Below are 16,668 nucleotides of genomic sequence, written 5' to 3' on the forward strand. Positions count from 1 at the left end.
CTTCTCATAATCCATACATACATCCATTGTGTCAAGAACATATGTACATTTGTTGTCATCATCATTCTCAAAACATTTGCCTTCTACTTGAGCTCTTAATATCTGCTGCTCATTTTCCCCCTCCTTCCCCACTGCCCCCACCCCGTGAACCCTTCATAATTCATAAATTATTATTATTTTGTCATATATTATGTTGTCCGACGTCTCCCCCCGCCTTCTTTTCTGCTGTCCACCCCCCAGGGAGGAGGCTATACATAGAGTCTTGTAATCAGTTCCGCCTTTCTAGCCCACATTCTCTCCACCCTCCAGGCATCACCACTCTCACCACTGGTCACCCAGCCGCTTCTTAAAACATGCCTAATGAGCACTCAATCTATCCAGCAGTATGAAGAGCTGGAATAGTCCTACGACTGCACTCCGGAGCTCCTTTTACACATAGCTTCTTGTATGGAATGCCACAGTATGAAATAACTAAACCTGGGCATCTCTGATCAGAAGAGGGCGAGGCACGGGAAAGGTAGTGAGAGGCAGTCAGCTGAGGACTAATATATGTGCCTTGACTCTTACATCTGTCCTAGACTCAGTCCTCAGTCACTGCTTATTCTAAACTCCTTACTATGAATAGTGTTACTGGTAAAATAGATATACGTGAGTATATTCATTTTTTGCGGGGGAGGATAGAATTGAATAACTGATATTCTATTTTATGTGCTTCTTGAAATAATAGTTAATGTACAACCAAATCTTTTCAAAAATTATTACTTGTACCACTGTATTTTTATAGGGTGAGAGTTGTCATTCTTCAGTGAAATTTAATTTAACAACCAAAATATATCTTTAAACATTGTTTTGATAAGGCATAGTCATTTCACTTTTCTTGGTAATAAGGAAGTACAGCAGCTAAAAACACATTATAGAAACAAGTTACTTATAAGCATATCCTAAAACTACCACTGACTGAGAAACCCTATAATATTATTTAACAACTTGGAAACTCACTTATTTTCTTCTGTCAAATGCAGGCAATAGGTTTACCCACAGCATGACTGAGAATACTGTGCCTACCAAATAATGCATCAAACATGCTTTGTATTTAGAATGTGTTCAGTAATTATTTTACTACAAACAACAGCAGCATGAAAAATGTGCATGCTTTTCAAAATAATGGGTCAAAAATATAAATATATTACTGTGTACAAGAACATAAACTGTCTATTTCAGTAAGCACTGTGACATTAATATGTACAATGTGGTCTTAAATTCATGAGTACTGGAGGTGGATAGCCAGAGTTCTACTCTTGTTACCTCAACTTTCTGTAAAATTTGTGACTAGCCACATAATTTTTAAACATTCACTAATCCATTGAGTACTAACATTAAAGCAGGTAAAAACAGTAATCATTCAATAAATGGTAGTTATGATAATAATTTTATCATCAACATTGGTATCTTTTTTTAATTTATAAAGTTTTCTTTTCTTCAGTAGCCCCTTTGGCAGTAATTTACACATCATATTCAACAGTTTGATAATTCAATTATAACATGGAGAATTGTATAACTTATTCTTATATTTACCTATATACTGTTTGCTGTGTAAGATTTGGAAAGGTTACCCACATACCTAAATAGGATTTCAAAAAAACTTTACCAAGATATACTCATCTAGTGAATGATTTCATCAAGTTCAATAATGTTGGGAAAACTTCAGGAGACCTCAAATGGTAAATTGGATACCCAAAATTGGGGGATAAAGATATGAAATAGTTGGCTTACAAAATTTTATAGGTAGGGGAGCATATTCAGAGGATTAAGGTGTAGGTGTTACTTAGCTGCAATTGTGAGGGTAAAGTATTATGTACAGGTGCCAAGTTGGCAAGGGGTGGATTGATACAGTTAAAGTTTATTGTGCCTACCTGGCCAATAAACACATGCAGGGTTAACTGAAGGGCAGAGGGATAAATGGCTTGGTGAGCCTCGCCTTTCTAGTTCTTAGGTCTGTTGCTTTGTGATGGTCGCACCAGGATGCAGCTGCCTTAGCAATTTCCCACTTTAGCTTGCAAGGTTGACTTTCCCGCAAGACATCCCTGAGGAGCAGCCAAATGGACCTACCCCGATGCAGCCCTGGGTGCTGGAGCAGCTGTGTGGAGACCCCTGCCAGCGCTGAGATGCTTACGCATTCTCTGGCTCAGCTTTCCTCCTGCAGTTGGTGTCGTTGTGTGTATTTTGTGAGATGGAGGAGGACTTTGTGGATTGGTGTTGGACATATGGGCTAATGTTGGACTTGTGGGCTTGGACAGCACTGGGTTGGGATGTTTTCTTGATGCACTTATCCTGTATATAAAACTCTCTCTTACACATAAGTGTCTATGGTCTGTTTCTCTAAAGTATCCAGACTGACAAAAATGAAAAGTGATAAATGTTAAGTACTGAGGAAGAGAAACAAAGGCACAATATTTTATAGACCACTCTTGTCAAAATATATCCTAACTAAAATAGGAATTTTAATAATTTAATAAACTCAGATGTTGAGTTGTTTACTGCTGCATTTGTTAATTTGGCATCAGTTTGTTTGTCATAGATCAGAGTGCAGGTGAGAACATTTGAAAGCGCCAGAAATGAATTATTCTAAGCATCACGATTTTAACGGAGTGTAGGTGCTCATTTCTTTTGATGATAAATGTAGGGAGAAAAGGATTTGACTTTGGAAGTACTTGCTAAGGAATGATCATACACGCAAAAACACAAATTCTAGGAATTGAGCCAGGATCCGATTTCTTCTGTCCCTGGAGTGTTTTATTTAAGGAAGCCATTGATTTCTGCCACTACTCTGAAGAAACGCATGTGCAAAGGTGGCCGAGAAATCTACCTCTGATTCATTTTTCCAGGATCTCGTCCCCAGGTCACCCAACCTCATCATGAGCTGCTTTGCTGATAGTAGGCTTTTATCCTGTGAGCGCCAACTGTGTCTCGCACGTCGAAAAGGAAAGAAAAACTCCCTGGGAAAGCTTCTGGTTCTTAGAAACATTAGCTTGCTTCTATTTAATATTTAGGAGGGGAACAACCACTATAATCAAATGAAGTTTTCCAAAAGAGCTGTCAACAGCTTGCCATTTGCCTGAGGCTTACTTGAGGGCATTTTCTTATGAGCTACTAAAGTACGATTAAAATCATCCAGCTTCCTGCCGTGTGATTGGAAGGAAACCGCGCAATCATTCGCTATGTTTCTTTATTACTGGATAAACATACTTTCAAAATGGGTCCATAAAAATTCTAAACTTTGCATCTTAAAATAATGAAGCACATGAATTCCTCCCAGTAAGCTAGAACATGTTTCCTTCATGCCTACGGACAGAACATTGTACTCTGGGAATGGGCATCAGACGCATCCAGAAACCATCAGAAAGCAACATGACGCATGCAGAGCATTCCTGGCGTTCTTGCCGAGAGTAATCCTGTATCAGGCAAGAGGAAAAGTAACATGTGGTGATAGTTCGTCAGTGGTGCTCTGTCTTTGAACAGTTACGCAAATGCAGCTTTAAAAAGGAATTTATCATTTTTCGGAGAATTACAGAAAGCAGAATTGGAATACAGGGGAGGCTATGTGATCTGTACCACTCAATGTTGCCTCCTTAAGGGCGGTTTTAAAGGTACCTAGATTCCGTTTTATCAGGTGTGGTAACACACACAGACTCAGAATGACTCCCATGATATATGTTTATGATGCTGACAATTCTCTGGAGAGAACACAGCACCCTACAGAAATGGAGCGTTCAGGGGGCTTCCCCGAGGAAGAAGGTAATGGCAAGCTGGAATTGTATAAGACGGTTTATATGTCGTAAAAAAGGAAGAGTGAATTAGGTTTTGTGGAATGGCTGAGGACTAGAAATGTTGAATAGTTCTTGCTACTGATGGCCCCTATTTATTCAGTATCACCCTGGCAATTAGAGAAGGTGTATAGTTGCCCACGAGTGTGAGTCCCCAGTGAGAGAGAGCAGAGGGTGCAGAGTGGTTGTGTTAGTTTGGGTTGACTAGAGAAATCAAACCAGGGACACTCAGGTGTGTATAAGAGAGGACTTTATATCAAAAAGCAATTGTCCATTAAGAAAACATCCCAGCTCAGCCCAGATCAAGTCTGTAATCTGAGATTAGTCCATATGTCTGGTACCAGTCTACAAATACCTCTTCAGACTCACACAACATATGCAATGATGCTGAGTGCAGGAAGATCCCAGGCTATTGGGTAGAAAGTCTTATGGATCTAATGATGGTGGAAGCAGGTCAGCACTGGTATGGGTCTCTGCATGGTTCCTCCAGCTCCAGGGCTCTGGCTCCATCAGCATAGGTTCATGTGGCTTGTCAACAGGAATGCCTCACATCAAGTGTGGGTCTGGCCTCCAGTGGGCTATTTATCTCTATCGTGCCTCCCAACGAGGTCATCATGCTGCAACCTGATTGACAGGCTAAACTGCACCTTTCCAGTCTTAAATTGGCCAGATTATTTAGCTACCACAATGGCCTTCCTTAGTTACTCAAGAAAGGACCAGTCTCAAGGCAGGGCCTCAAAACTTCCCAAAGCCTCCCAAATTGACCAATATGTGACATCATGTTAAAAAGAGAAAAGATTGAACGTGTCAGTGACTTTGTTTTGCTTGGACCCACAATCAGTTTTCCTGAAAATAGAAATCAAAAGAGATTAAACACATTACATTGTGTAAATCTGCAACATACAATTTGTTTAAGGTGTTAAGAAAGCAAAGGAATGACTTTGAAGACTAAAGTACCCCTGACCCAAGCCATAGAATTTTCAATCACCTCATATACATGTGAAAACTGGACATTGCACAGGGAAGACCAAAGAATAGTTGATACATTTGCAGTATAATGCTGCTAAGAATATTGAAAGTACCATGGGCTGCGAAAACTTAGGTAGGTCAGTCTTGGCAGAAGTACAAGCAGAATGAACCTTCAAAGAAAGGATGGTGAGGCTTTGTCTCACACGCTTTGGGCACGATACCAGGAGAGACCAGTGCTGGAAAAGCTATCAGGCTTGGTAGAGAATCAGCAAAAATGAGGAAGGTCACTGAAAATATAGATGGACACAGTGGCTGCAACAATGAACTCACATATAAAAGCCATTTTGGGAATGGCACAGGACCAGGCGGTGCGCCACTCTGTTATGCACATGGTCACTGTGAGCTGGAACCAACTTGAAGGCATTTAACAATGACACACTGCTTGAAACGATGTTCTCTCAGCCACCTCATGTACCTGCAAATTTGCACAATGGAAAAAGAAGACAGAAATGATGCATTTAAACTGTGGTGCTGGCAAAAGAAATGTGAATACGCCATAAACTGTCGGAGTGAACAACTGAATCTCAGAAAGGGTGCAGCCAACATGCTCCTTAGAAATAAGGATGGTGAGACTTCAATTGATTACTTTGGATAGATCATCAGAAAAGACCGAATGCTAACAAACAATATCACATTAGGTAACAGTCATAAAAATCTAGAAAAACTCTCCATGAGAAGGATTGATACATAGCCCCATATTAATGAACCTAAACATACCAATAATCACCCAAACGGCACAAGGTTGGCTACATACATTCATTCTGCGATACCTTAGGTAATGCACCTGGATATGGTGCAGTGGGTGGAATATGGAGCTGCTAACCACGAGGCAATGGTTTGAATCCTCCAGCCTCTCCATGGGAACAATATGCGACTGTCTGCTTCCACACAGATGCACAGCCCCAGACCGTGTGGGGCTATTCGGCGCTGTCTTAGAGGATCACTGTGAATTGGAATGGGTTCAGTAGCAGACAGTAGGCTATGTATAGGTTTCCATTAGTTGGAGACAAGGTTATATCAACTAACATAAACATATTTCACAGGCATATGTTTGGATTCTTTTTTGAAAAACAATTCCCTAGAATTCAGTACACATCCTGTAGTTCCCAGTGTTTCCCAGATACCCCTTTCTGCTATACCGGATAGCCAACTGTGCTCCATGGCCCACGCATTGTATCAACCTGTCATCAGTCCCCCAAAGGCTTTTTGCACCAGTGTTTCCTCTGGCCATAAGGGGCCTTTTCTTTTCATTTCATTGCTCATTCCACTATCATAGTTATGGATTCCTTCCACATTTAACATGAAATTGACTTAGTAATAAAACACGAAACAAACAAAAAGCCCTCACGGTCTATTCTGACTCATAGCCACCCTACAGGACACATTCCTACTTGCCCCTATGAGTCTGAGACTGTAAATCTTGACGGCCATAGAAAGCCCCATCTTTCTTCCAGGGAGCAGCTGTGGGTTCCAAACAGCTGATTTTGAAGTCGTCAGTCCACCTGTATCCTCTACGCCACCAGGGCTCCATTTTAACTTAAGTACTCATAAATTCTGTAAGAAAAATCACAAAAGACTCTTCATAATTTGTACGAAAAAACACAAAGAAAGACATTTGAAATCATACACTTCAAAGTTACTTTTAAATCTTTTAAGCATTCCATCTATAGTTCCACCATCACATTTCTAAATAAAACATGATGCTGCTATTTTTATGTATTAATATCCTACTTTAGAATTTGCTTCCTATCATGATAAATGAGGATTTGCTACTCATATCGTTTTTACTGCCCACAACGGTCCTCTCAAACATTAAATCCATTTTCTGAAAAGTAATATATGAATATGAAAAGTATTATTATGTATGGCACAGGCTGCATTTTTCAAAGCCAAAGCTAAACAGTACTATAGAAAAGAAAGTGGACTACTGTAGAGCCAATGGGCAAGGGACTGTCACATCTCTCTCCCGCGGAGCGGTTGGTGAGTTCAAACTCCTGCCCTTTCGGTGAGTAGGCGATTTCTTAACCACTGCCCCACCGGCGCTTCTAAGTATACTATATACACGCACGCCACGATCTTCTGCAATCTCACCTTGCAATCAGAAAGTAATTGCCTTGTTTCTTTTTATTAGCTTAATTTCCATTATGCTGATAAACTACGGTTTTTGTTTTGCTTGGTTTTTATCGCTTTGTCTTTAAAGGTGTGTTAGACATGCTGCATGACTGCTAGGGAAGTCTTTAGTGGTGATTTTCCTTTGTTTATCTGAGTGATTTCTGAATCTCTCAGTTTCTCTTTCCAATTTTATTCACTTTTTCTTGAGGATGTTTGTTACTTTTTGAATTAAAGGATACATTGAAGGTAACCAACCTGACTACCTATGTATATCTTTATCTTCACCTTAATTTTACTCCTAGAATTGTTTATACAAAATGTGAATCAATTTTCTCGCAGAATTTGAATGCACTGATACATTGGTGTCCAGAATCATGAGTTGCAATGGAAATAGCTAATACTTTTCAGATGCTTGAGCTTCCTGAGTGATACAGGAACCCTAGTGATGTAGTGGCTATGGATTGGGCTACAAACTGCAAGGTCAGCAGTTCAAACCCATCCGCTGCCTGTTGGGAGAAAGAGGAGGCTCTCCACTCCTGTAAGTCCACAGGGGTACTTCTTTTCTGTCCCAGAGGGTTGGACTTAGAAGCGACTCGATGACAGTGAATATGGGTAATAGCTTTAATTTATCTCACTTGGAAAACTTTTAGTATCTTCTCCATAGTTTCACCTTCTGAAATTTAACACGATTAATTTTTCAATCTTCAAATTTTATCATTATGAGCCTGTTGGTGTCATGTTATCACATTTCTAGCACTGTCATAGTTCGTAAGGTTATTTTGAACATTACATTAAAATATTGTAGAAGTAATTGCTTAGCTGCTAATTCAAACCCACCTGCATGGCCATCTCCTTCCAGGAAGATGTACCGCCGTGGGGACAACCGCGGGCTGGTTCTGCCCATGGGGACAACTGCGGGCTGGTTCTGCTCTGTGCACAGGGTCCAGAGAATTGGAATCTAGCTGTCATGGGTGGTGCTAATGTTTCAACATGAGATGCCGGCCACTTTGTTTGTTTGAATGTCTCTTTCAGAGTTCTGGTTCTTGTGTTTTTGTATGATATGTTTTTCCTTTTATCCCCCATAGGAAACTCTTACTTTGGGGGAAACTTTCAGAATATTTTCTTGATGTTTAATTTTCAGAAATTTCCCGAAGACGGTGTTTTTCATTTTGCTGGGGGCTGTATGGACTCTCTAACTCTGTGATATGATTCTTCAGGATGATTCTATTAACTGCTTACATTATTTTCCATCTCCTTTTTTGGGGGATCCTAATAAATGGCCTAGATAATTTACTTATATTTCTACACTCTTTTTAAATTTTCATATAAGTGCTCTAATTTTTTCCTGCTTAATATCTTATCGTTGTTGCTTTAAGAGGTGAATAATCTTCCATTTTCTCCGTAAGAGTAGTACTCAATTATAGGTTTTTGAAGGTTCCTCCTGTTTTCTTGCAAATGCCTTTCAATGCACAGGGCTTCACTGAGGATGGCTTTGAAAGGAGGGTGTTCATAGTTGTCTGGGCAAAAGGTAAAGACACCGATGATGACTGTCAGTACCAGCAGGCACAAGAAGGAAGAAGCAGTACTACAGAGAACTTTGAAGGAAAAAAGAAGAGAGCTCAAAAGTCAATTCTGACTCATAGCTACCTTACATAGAACAGTAGAAGCTATAGATGTTTAAGGGATCAGATAGCCTCATATTTCCCTGGATGGACTGTAGGTTTGAACCTCATACTTCTCAGTTAGCGGTATGAAACTTACCCAACAATCTCCGTGCTCCAGAGCAGCTTTGGCATTGGAGAACCCAAACCACTGCTCAACTCATGGTGTGATACAGATGATGAATGTCTTACCGCCTTTGTTGTGAGGGTGAGTGGGAATACTTGGTTACAAAGTATGAAAAGGGAAAGGAAGGATCCACTTGCACTCAGCATACCCTTCAAAACAATGGCATATGGTCGTCATCATCGACCACCTCTGTCTTCTCTATGGCTAAGAGTCAGGGGTCAGGCATGCCTCCACGTCCCATCCTTCTTTACCTCCCTCTTCTGATACCAACCATTCCTACCACACCACTCAACACCTCTGCCAATATTGTATTGCAATAGCCACAGAGAACTCATTGACAATATTCATAATTAAGGAAGTATATTAGTGAAGTGGCAGGACCTCACAGTGCTTTCATCCGATGCGTCTCCTCTTGCTCTGTGCTGTCTCCCTGTACATAGTCTCTGTGTCTCTAGTCTCAGCCGCCACCATTTTAGGCAGAAATCTGGAACGTGTCTTTTAGTTGTCCTGACCCTTTTCCTCTGTGTCAGAGATAGCTCGTCTACACAGAAAACTGGCTTTAATGGAGGTATGATTTTTGTCTTTTAGCAAAACACACCTACAAAGAAACCAAAGGTGGGACGTGCTTCAAACCTTCTACTAAAATCAGAACTTCATTCCACATTAATCTTGTCCATCAGTATAGCCGAGAACTTTCCCCCAATGGGATTAAAATCACAGACATGTAGTCCAGAGGTATATCACATAAGCAATTGTGCCTACCAGAGCCATAATAATTGACTACATCTCAACCTGTGATTTATGTCCCTGCTATTCTCTTATGTGCTGCAACCTACAACGTTACAGAATTCTGTGGAACAAACTGACTGGCTTCTACTATCTTCCTGCGAAGGCGCTTTTCTGTTTGAAGGCAGAAAGTAGATAGAAAAGTGTTAACAGATTCTTCCTTCAAAACATTCCTACCATTGATATATCTTCTTGCATTTGTATTCCTTTGTGAGTTAATACACAGCTTTATTTAAAGAAAATGTAGAGCAAACGGAGAGGAAAGTTAAGATAATCATCAATGTTGATACTTCATCTTTAACTAGAACTACTAACAAAATTTACTTTAGCAATAAAATCCAGGTGTGATATAGTAGTTACACTGTTTCCTACCTGGAGAACATAACATTTACTAAGGAGGTGAATGTTTTGAGGCTCTTTATAAGATATAAAATAAGAAAGAAAAAATAAAAATGAGATTAATATAAGCTGTCAACAATTTATATTATTTTCATGTCAAATATACCATCATTAAGCTCCCCTAACCCAGAAACCTGCCCCTAATAAATTAACTACTTTCTCCAATGCTTGACTTCTTTTGTCTATTTATCTAGCCTACTCTCCCTTTCCAACAACTCAAACATTTACCAAACAAAATCAGGGAGATATAGTATTTGGTGCAGAAATATTAACACGTATCTTTTGATACTCACTCAGCCTAATTTCCTAGTCCCTCATTTTCATTAATGCTTAGATAATGCTTCCTTTAAATATGTGATTTGAAATTATCTCTTTCCTATACTTATTTATGCTTATTGTGTTTATTGAAAGATAATATATTTTATACTTTTATGGAAATTAGCTCAAATATCATTGCTTGCTAAATATACCTACGCAAAAATCTTTTAATGGCTGTTACAAAATTAGATTTACTTTTTTTCAGTATCTGTATCCTTTAATTTTCTTTTATTCGTCATATTCTTCACATCTATCTTTAACAAGTTTTTTATAGTCAATCTTTTTTATTGTTTCTAGACTACGTTTGTATTTTAATTAACTTCTTGAATTTCAAACCTTTTTTTTACTTTAAGTATTTATTCCTTTACACATTTCTTTTACTCTGTGGCTTATTGATGCAAAAATATCTCAATTTGTACTTTGTACTTTGATTGCTAATAATTTTGCAAGTTTTGTTTCTGTTTGTTAGTATGCTTTGGTTTACGTTTTGTTGTGAAATGCCTTAAATATGGTTCTGGCTCATAGTGACCCTATGAGTAATGGAATGAAACTGCCTGTTCAGCGCCCCGCCCCCCACCATTGTTACATTATACAGAGCTCTTTGGTAAATCACAAAGCGCCCAGTGGTGGAGTGGACTACGCATTGAGCTGCTAATCAGTCAGAGGTTCAAACTCACAAGTCTCTCCACAGATGAGGCTATCCACTCCAGGGAAGAATTCAAATACTAGAAACCTTAGAATGCACTTCTACTCTGTCCTAAAGGTTCAACATGAGTCAGAAATTACTTGATGGCTATGAGTTTGCTTTCGTGGGGTTTTTTTTAGCTCGTTGTTTAAGCCTTAAATACAATACAATAAACACAAAGCAAACACAAAGTGGTCTGTATGAAGTATAATATTAACAAGCAGTCATAATGGTGGCCAAAGGATTCGTGGCCATGTTGCTTAACGACAGAGCATCCAAAAATATAAATAATTTGTCACAAACTATTACTGGGGTGTAACTCAAGATTTTGAGCTCCTCGTTCATTGGTTCTTGTTCTACTTGCAAAAAGGAATTCCGTCAAAGGACAGGCTTCAGAACAGAAACTGAGAAATGTATGAACAGAACACATGATTGAAGGGGTACTTTGATGTGGAGGACCAAAAAGCCCCTTTGCGAATCCAAGGACTGCATAGAAAACTTAGCTTGTTAGCTAGTGCTGGACCTTCCACTATTGGTTGGCTTTATGGTAGGTCTTCTGCTATTGGCTTGTATTTCTATAGTGTACCTCCCCTTTCAAGGTAAGTGCATTTCTGTACCCAGATAGCATGCTGTGTGTCCAAGGGTAAATATATCCATTGTAGGAGTAGGGTGAACGCCCTTTGTTTTCTCTGCCCACATTGTTTTCACTGTCCTCTCCTCTTCTGTAGTTGAGCAAATGGTCTATTGGAACCTCACCCTCCTTTGTGCTGGGGAGGGACGGGAGGGGGGGAATAGGGCTAGTGTGTCTCTCCACTTCCTTCTTGTGTTAGAGTCCCTTCCATTGTCAGCTGTTTGTCCTCTTTGCCCGCTCCTAACAACTAGGATTTGTGGTAGATGAATTCATCATCATTTCAGGCAGAACTATGGAAGCGAAAAGGAACTCATGATTGAAATTTGAAAAGCTTGTAGAATTAGGTTTTAGGCCCTCTGAGCGTCTTGATCCAGTTATCACTCTTGAATCTGTGGTCCTGGAAACCCAATTTCCATAAAAACATTCCTAGGTAGGTCCCAGAGAGTAATATAGTGCCCATCCCCAGGCTGGCTAGGAGTCTCGTGGTCTACTTACAAGCACACAAGGCTTTTTATATTGCTGTTTCATGATCTGAATGAACTCAATGAAGGTTAAAATTATGTCAAAATTCAAAATGAAGTTACAGCTTCCACTGTGAACTGTAGCTTTCCATAAATCAAGTGCCTAGCATATAAATTCTAATACAAAATTTGAACTTCTTTTATAACTGTTGTTCTCTTGCTTCATTTTATGTTTTAAGTATTTTCAATAATTTTCTTATATATCCCACTTCACTTAAAATCACTTACTTCAAACAACATTTTTTAACTTGTTGAACACTTATATTAATTAATTTTTATACAAATTTCATTATTTCATTGGACTTTTCATACTTAAAAACAAAACTGGTTTTTAAATTTCCCTTTGACCAAGATTCACTGTTTAATACTGTTTTGACCCACCATTAAATTCTCTATTATTTACTATATATTATATTGAAAGCAGTTTTTTTTAAACATGGATTAGCTTTTGCTTTTTTTTTAAAAAAGAAAAGGCAATAGCTATTTACTTTTAACTATACTTAAATGATTGAATTTAGACATGTCTAAAGTGCATGTCAACAGTCCTATCCAGCTTTATCTTTGTACTTTGAGTTTCTGTCTACTGGATAATCTTTTATTCTTTGTGCAGAGGTCTTTAAGGAAAACTTTGGGATATATTGCTTTTATTGATTTTCATTAGTTTTCATTGGATAAACTATTAAATTACATCATCTTCCTTCAATACTCATGTCAAATTGCTTCCTTTCCTGGTAGTGGTTTTGAAATTGTGAAGAAATAATTTTGGGAGAAGTGAGAAATAGACATAAAAGTATTGCTGACTATTTTGAATAAGATCATACCTTTTAAATTCTTTATGAGATACAATTAAATATTTTCATTATGAAAGCAAAAGTTAATTTCTCTCTTCTGTGACTACTTGAGGTAACTTTATAGAAGGAATGATTTCATAAAATGCATTGGAATTTTAAAAAATTGTTTTTTTCTAATTTTGAGCAAATCGATTTCAATTAGCAACTCAATCTTCAAACAATGGGAAAAACCAAACTCACTGCCATCTAGTCAATGATGCTGCCACATTTTGACCCTATAGAACAGCACAGAACTGCTCCCTGTGAAGTTCCTGCACCATAACTCTTTACTAGAGTAAAAAGCCTGGTTTTTTCTCCCATACAGCAGCTGGGAGTTTTTCACTAAGCACCCTTAGTTTAGTAGCCCAATGTGTAATGCACACCACCCACCCGAGCTCCTTCTTCAAATACTGGAGGTTCCCAAGTTTGGACTACAATTCCCATATAGAAAATACTTTTGTAGTTTTCTCCTTGCTAATGGACATTTATGTTTGTCCAGGTTTGGCTTGTAGTTTGAAAGAAATTAAGGTTTATTTTGTCACAGGGGAAGGGGTAGGAGTGAGTATAAAGCAGCATAGGGTAAGTTGCAAATATCTTTGATTTTAAGGTGTTTTTTTATTGACAAAATCCAAATACTGGCCATAAAAATATCTTTACTACACAAGTGTGCCACACAATTCTGCACGACAATGTATATCCATCTTATCCTAATAGAAATAAATAGCCATCAAACCAACACTTCCGAATTTAATTCTTAAAAAATTTCAAGTCTACAGGTATAGTAGAAAACTGAATTACTAGCAACTAGGCCAATAATAACCTAGTACTGCCTAACCCTTGGTAAGGGAGGAAGGTAAGGTACAATCAACCATGTTAAAATTAGCTAGTAGTTGAAATATTTAAGGAGGCTTCAAAAGTTCATGGGAAAAAATGGAATTTTCAGTGACCTCTTTGACATCTTGTATTTTTCCAACTCTCCTCTTTAGAGGACCCATTGAAGACACATTGAATCAGACCATTTTCTTATTCTGGAATCAAAGTTGTCTCCCTTGATGAATTAAATACCTAGTCACAATAAACTTTATATTCAAATCTCAGTGAGGTTTTCAATACCAGTGAATACTTTAATGGGCTTGCAGAAAGTGAGAGATGCCATGCAAATCATGCAAATCAAAGCAGAAACATTATATATCAGTGGCATATCTACCCATTTAATTTTGGCTCCAGGGATTGTCAGACTGGGTCATCTAGAGAAGCAAAAGCAACGACGCATATATGTGTATATCCAGAGAGAAATGTATATCAAGAAAATGGCTCACATAGTTTCAGCAGTGGGAAAGTCATGTCCAGGAAAGTTTTACGTCCATGAGTTCGATGATAAGCTAGAGGTTGGCAGTCTTTGATGTCTCCCAGGATCAGCAAGTAATATGATAACTCATTGGCTCAAGTCCAAACTCTGTAAATCAATGAGTCAGATGCAGGATCCAGACCCAATTAAAAAGAAAAACCAAAAAGCTTTCCTGGTGTCTTTTTTTTTCTCTTTTTTTTTCCCTAGTGTCTTTATTTTGAAGGAGCACACACTCCCTAAGAAATGTCCTATTTTTAAAATGTGCCCTTTTAATTGCATCAAAGTTGTGAACTGAGAAAGGGTGTTATATTCCACCTGAATCTTATTCCATTAAAGATTGCTTTTATTATATTGTTAGGGCAGGTCATGAGGGATTACTAGCTGTTCAATGCCAAACCACTGAGAATGAGGGCCAGTGAAATTGACACAGAAATCTTAGCTATCACAAGGACTCTACAATTCATTCTGTGCAGAGATTTTTTTTCCTCCCCAATTTGTGCCATTCAGTGTTGTATTAAGTAGAAATTTGAAGGGACTTCATATTTATATTAATATTTATTATCTTAAATGATATCTAAAGTAAACTTCAGTTGTGTTAGTTTTAACTTTGATTGTGATAACAACATAATTTCATGTGAATGAGATACATAAGTGTGGGGTGGATTCTATCCTGTCAATCAGGTCACAGCCTGATGATGTCTCCTTGTGGGCATGGCCCTCTCATGAGGATTCTGGGAATTTCCAGTCTCTCTCTACCTTGATCTTCGAGTTGACAAGCCATGGGAGATTTGCTGAGACCTGGGAGGAAGCTCTCTCTCTGATTCCCCTTCCTTTGAGGAGCCACACTCAGAAGGCTGGAGTAGTCCCTTGGGACCCTCGCCAGTGCTAAGATGCTTCCACCACAACTGGATCCACAAGACTTTTCACCCACCATCCTGTGATCTTCCTGCATGTAGCATCATTGCATGTTCTGTGTGAGTCTGAAAAGGAATTTGCAGACTAGTATCAGACATATGGGCTAATATCGGACTTATGGACTTGATCTGGACTGTGTTGGGATGTTATCTCAATATATAATTTCTCTTTGATATAAAGCTCTCTCTTAAGCACATGAGTATCACTGGATATATTTCTCGAGTAAACCTGGCCTAACACAATAATATCTTTATTGTTATCAGAATTGTTGTCTCAAAAAATCCCTTTTTAAAATACTTAAACATAAATTAAAACTTCATAATCCCTCCTACACTTTAATTTTAGAAACTTATTAATGTACAAAATCATTAATTTAAAACTTATAAAATCAGTGTTTCATATTCTCCTTAAGTCTGATTAGATTTAATGCTTTTTGTTACTACTAATAAAAATAAAAGTAAATTCTAATTGAAAAAATTTTAAGAACGTAGAAATCTAATGTTTTTCAATTAATACAAAGTTATACATTTTCTCTGAGAAACTAAATGCCTTATAACAGAAAGCATACTACATTAGTAGCTGGTAGTATACAGACTAACAAGAAAAAAATAATATACACTGTGTTGGGCTAGGTTGACTAGAGAAAGATGTTGAGTGAAACTCATATATCTCATATATGTGTAAGAAAGAGTTTTGCATCAAGATGTAATCATACATCAGGAAAATATACTGGCCCAGTCCAACTCAATTCCATAAGTCCCATACTAGTCCAAAAGTCTAGTACTAGTCCATAAATCCCTTTTCAGAATCACACAGCCACATGCAGTGGTGCAGAATGCAGGGAGAACAGGCCAGTGTGTGCAGAGTTGTGTGGATCCAATAGTGATGGAAGCATCACAGGGCTCTACCAAATCTCAGGGTGGCTCATCAACATATTCATGCAGTCAGTCCACTTCTCATCAGGTCCCCTGTCATAGGTGTTTAATGCAGCAAGTCTCTTCTTGAGATTTTCTAAAATTCAGGTTGGATATACAAGGTTGTATTTGGCTCTCATGGACTTGTTTGAATTTTCTTCAGCTTTAACCTCAACTTACGTATAAACAATTGCTAGTATTTTCCACAGTTGGCTGCTGGCCTAGTTTTAATTGTGAATTATGCGATGCTCCATCCTCTTTTTCTACAGACATAGTCTGTTTGATGTTTGTGCACTTTATTTATAGAGGTACAAGATATAGTCACATTTGTGTTTTTAGAAAAAAGTCATTTCTGGGAATAAATCAATGGTGCTGCAAAATTTTACCATGCGATCCAATCTTTCTGTCACCACCACTATTCTTCCTAAATACTGTACTTTCTATTTTGTTTCCAACTTTTGCATTCCAATGGCCAATAATTATCAATATATCTCAATTGTACGTTTGATAAGCATCAGACTGAAGATTTTGGTAGAATTTTTCACTTTCTTCATCACTAAATTTAGTG

This window comes from Tenrec ecaudatus, chromosome 7 (genome assembly GCF_050624435.1).
Source record: "Tenrec ecaudatus isolate mTenEca1 chromosome 7, mTenEca1.hap1, whole genome shotgun sequence".
Lineage (NCBI taxonomy): Eukaryota > Metazoa > Chordata > Mammalia > Afrosoricida > Tenrecidae > Tenrec > Tenrec ecaudatus.